Genomic DNA, 6,495 nt, shown 5'->3' on the forward strand with positions numbered 1-6,495 from the left:
TAAATTAATAAATAAATACAATAGACATAAATTATAGTTTTAAATATGTTTATTGATAATTACAAAGGGTTAAAATTGATTTAAAAGACAAAAAGTTCGTGAAAAATAAGGTTACAGAGCTAAAATTATAGACATACACGGAATAAAAGGACACGAAACTTACCGTGACGGGAGAGTATAAAAGGGAGGAGCTCAGAGGAGCTGAATCAGTTTGGAAGAGACAGCCGAAGGAGCAGTATCTCCTCATAGAAGCCAATAGGGCACTTACCGTCTGGGGTGGCTAGCCTGAAGAAGGCCCGAATTGAGGCCGAAACGTCGCGAGCGCCACCTACAGACAAAACAGAGCGGTTAACCTGAAAAAGAAGAAGAAAATGAAAAACAATACTTACCCAAACTGAAAAAAACAACAAAAAAAACCTAAAAAAATGGAAAAGAAAAAGACAAAAAATGATTTAATACTTGATATAACAAAGGCGAAACCAGCAAAAAATATATAATCTAAATTAATATCTAACCTAATAAATAAACATAAAAAAATGTTATAAATAAACCTAAATACAGAAGATGGGGCTGAGGCACTGGCCATCCAGCGTTCCGTGGACCGTGCACCTCCAGGACCGTCCCGTATGGGTGTAAGTGTCCTGACTCTCTTCCACAAACCTAACCAGCCAGCGCCCGGCCTGGGCTAATGACCAATGCTCCAGTCCTATACCAAGCTAAAATAAGCTAACCTAACCCCTACTCTACCCTAAACCTAACCAGCCCCAATTGTGTGCCTAAACCTAACCCTAATTTGACTTATGCCCAGTTGTGGCCCTAACCCTAACCCTAATCTGTTTCCTAACCCTAACCCTAACCCCAAACCCTAACCTTAACCCTAGAACCCAAAAGGAGGTCTACAAAAAGCCAAATAAGGAAAAAGAACCCAAAAGGAGGTCTAAGAAAAGTTCCGTATATCGCCAAGGAAGGCAAAATAAAATATACGAGGTACGTTAAAAAGGGAAGAAGTGTAAAGGATGGGAGTAAGGTATTGGGAAGGGACCTAAATTAAGGGAATAAGGGGTAGTAAATTAATAAATAAATACAATAGACATAAATTATAGTTTTAAATATGTTTATTGATAATTACAAAGGGTTAAAATTGATTTAAAAGACAAAAAGTTCGTGAAAAATAAGGTTACAGAGCTAAAATTATAGACATACACGGAATAAAAGGACACGAAACTTACCGTGACGGGAGAGTATAAAAGGGAGGAGCTCAGAGGAGCTGAATCAGTTTGGAAGAGACAGCCGAAGGAGCAGTATCTCCTCATAGAAGCCAATAGGGCACTTACCGTCTGGGGTGGCTAGCCTGAAGAAGGCCCGAATTGAGGCCGAAACGTCGCGAGCGCCACCTACAGACAAAACAGAGCGGTTAACCTGAAAAAGAAGAAGAAAATGAAAAACAATACTTACCCAAACTGAAAAAAACAACAAAAAAAACCTAAAAAAATGGAAAAGAAAAAGACAAAAAATGATTTAATACTTGATATAACAAAGGCGAAACCAGCAAAAAATATATAATCTAAATTAATATCTAACCTAATAAATAAACATAAAAAAATGTTATAAATAAACCTAAATACAGAAGATGGGGCTGAGGCACTGGCCATCCAGCGTTCCGTGGACCGTGCACCTCCAGGACCGTCCCGTATGGGTGTAAGTGTCCTGACTCTCTTCCACAAACCTAACCAGCCAGCGCCCGGCCTGGGCTAATGACCAATGCTCCAGTCCTATACCAAGCTAAAATAAGCTAACCTAACCCCTACTCTACCCTAAACCTAACCAGCCCCAATTGTGTGCCTAAACCTAACCCTAATTTGACTTATGCCCAGTTGTGGCCCTAACCCTAACCCTAATCTGTTTCCTAACCCTAACCCTAACCCCAAACCCTAACCTTAACCCTAGAACCCAAAAGGAGGTCTACAAAAAGCCAAATAAGGAAAAAGAACCCAAAAGGAGGTCTAAGAAAAGTTCCGTATATCGCCAAGGAAGGCAAAATAAAATATACGAGGTACGTTAAAAAGGGAAGAAGTGTAAAGGATGGGAGTAAGGTATTGGGAAGGGACCTAAATTAAGGGAATAAGGGGTAGTAAATTAATAAATAAATACAATAGACATAAATTATAGTTTTAAATATGTTTATTGATAATTACAAAGGGTTAAAATTGATTTAAAAGACAAAAAGTTCGTGAAAAATAAGGTTACAGAGCTAAAATTATAGACATACACGGAATAAAAGGACACGAAACTTACCGTGACGGGAGAGTATAAAAGGGAGGAGCTCAGAGGAGCTGAATCAGTTTGGAAGAGACAGCCGAAGGAGCAGTATCTCCTCATAGAAGCCAATAGGGCACTTACCGTCTGGGGTGGCTAGCCTGAAGAAGGCCCGAATTGAGGCCGAAACGTCGCGAGCGCCACCTACAGACAAAACAGAGCGGTTAACCTGAAAAAGAAGAAGAAAATGAAAAACAATACTTACCCAAACTGAAAAAAACAACAAAAAAAACCTAAAAAAATGGAAAAGAAAAAGACAAAAAATGATTTAATACTTGATATAACAAAGGCGAAACCAGCAAAAAATATATAATCTAAATTAATATCTAACCTAATAAATAAACATAAAAAAATGTTATAAATAAACCTAAATACAGAAGATGGGGCTGAGGCACTGGCCATCCAGCGTTCCGTGGACCGTGCACCTCCAGGACCGTCCCGTATGGGTGTAAGTGTCCTGACTCTCTTCCACAAACCTAACCAGCCAGCGCCCGGCCTGGGCTAATGACCAATGCTCCAGTCCTATACCAAGCTAAAATAAGCTAACCTAACCCCTACTCTACCCTAAACCTAACCAGCCCCAATTGTGTGCCTAAACCTAACCCTAATTTGACTTATGCCCAGTTGTGGCCCTAACCCTAACCCTAATCTGTTTCCTAACCCTAACCCTAACCCCAAACCCTAACCTTAACCCTAGAACCCAAAAGGAGGTCTACAAAAAGCCAAATAAGGAAAAAGAACCCAAAAGGAGGTCTAAGAAAAGTTCCGTATATCGCCAAGGAAGGCAAAATAAAATATACGAGGTACGTTAAAAAGGGAAGAAGTGTAAAGGATGGGAGTAAGGTATTGGGAAGGGACCTAAATTAAGGGAATAAGGGGTAGTAAATTAATAAATAAATACAATAGACATAAATTATAGTTTTAAATATGTTTATTGATAATTACAAAGGGTTAAAATTGATTTAAAAGACAAAAAGTTCGTGAAAAATAAGGTTACAGAGCTAAAATTATAGACATACACGGAATAAAAGGACACGAAACTTACCGTGACGGGAGAGTATAAAAGGGAGGAGCTCAGAGGAGCTGAATCAGTTTGGAAGAGACAGCCGAAGGAGCAGTATCTCCTCATAGAAGCCAATAGGGCACTTACCGTCTGGGGTGGCTAGCCTGAAGAAGGCCCGAATTGAGGCCGAAACGTCGCGAGCGCCACCTACAGACAAAACAGAGCGGTTAACCTGAAAAAGAAGAAGAAAATGAAAAACAATACTTACCCAAACTGAAAAAAACAACAAAAAAAACCTAAAAAAATGGAAAAGAAAAAGACAAAAAATGATTTAATACTTGATATAACAAAGGCGAAACCAGCAAAAAATATATAATCTAAATTAATATCTAACCTAATAAATAAACATAAAAAAATGTTATAAATAAACCTAAATACAGAAGATGGGGCTGAGGCACTGGCCATCCAGCGTTCCGTGGACCGTGCACCTCCAGGACCGTCCCGTATGGGTGTAAGTGTCCTGACTCTCTTCCACAAACCTAACCAGCCAGCGCCCGGCCTGGGCTAATGACCAATGCTCCAGTCCTATACCAAGCTAAAATAAGCTAACCTAACCCCTACTCTACCCTAAACCTAACCAGCCCCAATTGTGTGCCTAAACCTAACCCTAATTTGACTTATGCCCAGTTGTGGCCCTAACCCTAACCCTAATCTGTTTCCTAACCCTAACCCTAACCCCAAACCCTAACCTTAACCCTAGAACCCAAAAGGAGGTCTACAAAAAGCCAAATAAGGAAAAAGAACCCAAAAGGAGGTCTAAGAAAAGTTCCGTATATCGCCAAGGAAGGCAAAATAAAATATACGAGGTACGTTAAAAAGGGAAGAAGTGTAAAGGATGGGAGTAAGGTATTGGGAAGGGACCTAAATTAAGGGAATAAGGGGTAGTAAATTAATAAATAAATACAATAGACATAAATTATAGTTTTAAATATGTTTATTGATAATTACAAAGGGTTAAAATTGATTTAAAAGACAAAAAGTTCGTGAAAAATAAGGTTACAGAGCTAAAATTATAGACATACACGGAATAAAAGGACACGAAACTTACCGTGACGGGAGAGTATAAAAGGGAGGAGCTCAGAGGAGCTGAATCAGTTTGGAAGAGACAGCCGAAGGAGCAGTATCTCCTCATAGAAGCCAATAGGGCACTTACCGTCTGGGGTGGCTAGCCTGAAGAAGGCCCGAATTGAGGCCGAAACGTCGCGAGCGCCACCTACAGACAAAACAGAGCGGTTAACCTGAAAAAGAAGAAGAAAATGAAAAACAATACTTACCCAAACTGAAAAAAACAACAAAAAAAACCTAAAAAAATGGAAAAGAAAAAGACAAAAAATGATTTAATACTTGATATAACAAAGGCGAAACCAGCAAAAAATATATAATCTAAATTAATATCTAACCTAATAAATAAACATAAAAAAATGTTATAAATAAACCTAAATACAGAAGATGGGGCTGAGGCACTGGCCATCCAGCGTTCCGTGGACCGTGCACCTCCAGGACCGTCCCGTATGGGTGTAAGTGTCCTGACTCTCTTCCACAAACCTAACCAGCCAGCGCCCGGCCTGGGCTAATGACCAATGCTCCAGTCCTATACCAAGCTAAAATAAGCTAACCTAACCCCTACTCTACCCTAAACCTAACCAGCCCCAATTGTGTGCCTAAACCTAACCCTAATTTGACTTATGCCCAGTTGTGGCCCTAACCCTAACCCTAATCTGTTTCCTAACCCTAACCCTAACCCCAAACCCTAACCTTAACCCTAGAACCCAAAAGGAGGTCTACAAAAAGCCAAATAAGGAAAAAGAACCCAAAAGGAGGTCTAAGAAAAGTTCCGTATATCGCCAAGGAAGGCAAAATAAAATATACGAGGTACGTTAAAAAGGGAAGAAGTGTAAAGGATGGGAGTAAGGTATTGGGAAGGGACCTAAATTAAGGGAATAAGGGGTAGTAAATTAATAAATAAATACAATAGACATAAATTATAGTTTTAAATATGTTTATTGATAATTACAAAGGGTTAAAATTGATTTAAAAGACAAAAAGTTCGTGAAAAATAAGGTTACAGAGCTAAAATTATAGACATACACGGAATAAAAGGACACGAAACTTACCGTGACGGGAGAGTATAAAAGGGAGGAGCTCAGAGGAGCTGAATCAGTTTGGAAGAGACAGCCGAAGGAGCAGTATCTCCTCATAGAAGCCAATAGGGCACTTACCGTCTGGGGTGGCTAGCCTGAAGAAGGCCCGAATTGAGGCCGAAACGTCGCGAGCGCCACCTACAGACAAAACAGAGCGGTTAACCTGAAAAAGAAGAAGAAAATGAAAAACAATACTTACCCAAACTGAAAAAAACAACAAAAAAAACCTAAAAAAATGGAAAAGAAAAAGACAAAAAATGATTTAATACTTGATATAACAAAGGCGAAACCAGCAAAAAATATATAATCTAAATTAATATCTAACCTAATAAATAAACATAAAAAAATGTTATAAATAAACCTAAATACAGAAGATGGGGCTGAGGCACTGGCCATCCAGCGTTCCGTGGACCGTGCACCTCCAGGACCGTCCCGTATGGGTGTAAGTGTCCTGACTCTCTTCCACAAACCTAACCAGCCAGCGCCCGGCCTGGGCTAATGACCAATGCTCCAGTCCTATACCAAGCTAAAATAAGCTAACCTAACCCCTACTCTACCCTAAACCTAACCAGCCCCAATTGTGTGCCTAAACCTAACCCTAATTTGACTTATGCCCAGTTGTGGCCCTAACCCTAACCCTAATCTGTTTCCTAACCCTAACCCTAACCCCAAACCCTAACCTTAACCCTAGAACCCAAAAGGAGGTCTACAAAAAGCCAAATAAGGAAAAAGAACCCAAAAGGAGGTCTAAGAAAAGTTCCGTATATCGCCAAGGAAGGCAAAATAAAATATACGAGGTACGTTAAAAAGGGAAGAAGTGTAAAGGATGGGAGTAAGGTATTGGGAAGGGACCTAAATTAAGGGAATAAGGGGTAGTAAATTAATAAATAAATACAATAGACATAAATTATAGTTTTAAATATGTTTATTGATAATTACAAAGGGTTAAAATTGATTTAAAAGACAAAAAGTTCG

This window comes from Scomber japonicus, chromosome 15 (assembly GCF_027409825.1).
Source record: "Scomber japonicus isolate fScoJap1 chromosome 15, fScoJap1.pri, whole genome shotgun sequence".
Taxonomy (NCBI): Eukaryota; Metazoa; Chordata; class Actinopteri; order Scombriformes; family Scombridae; genus Scomber; species Scomber japonicus.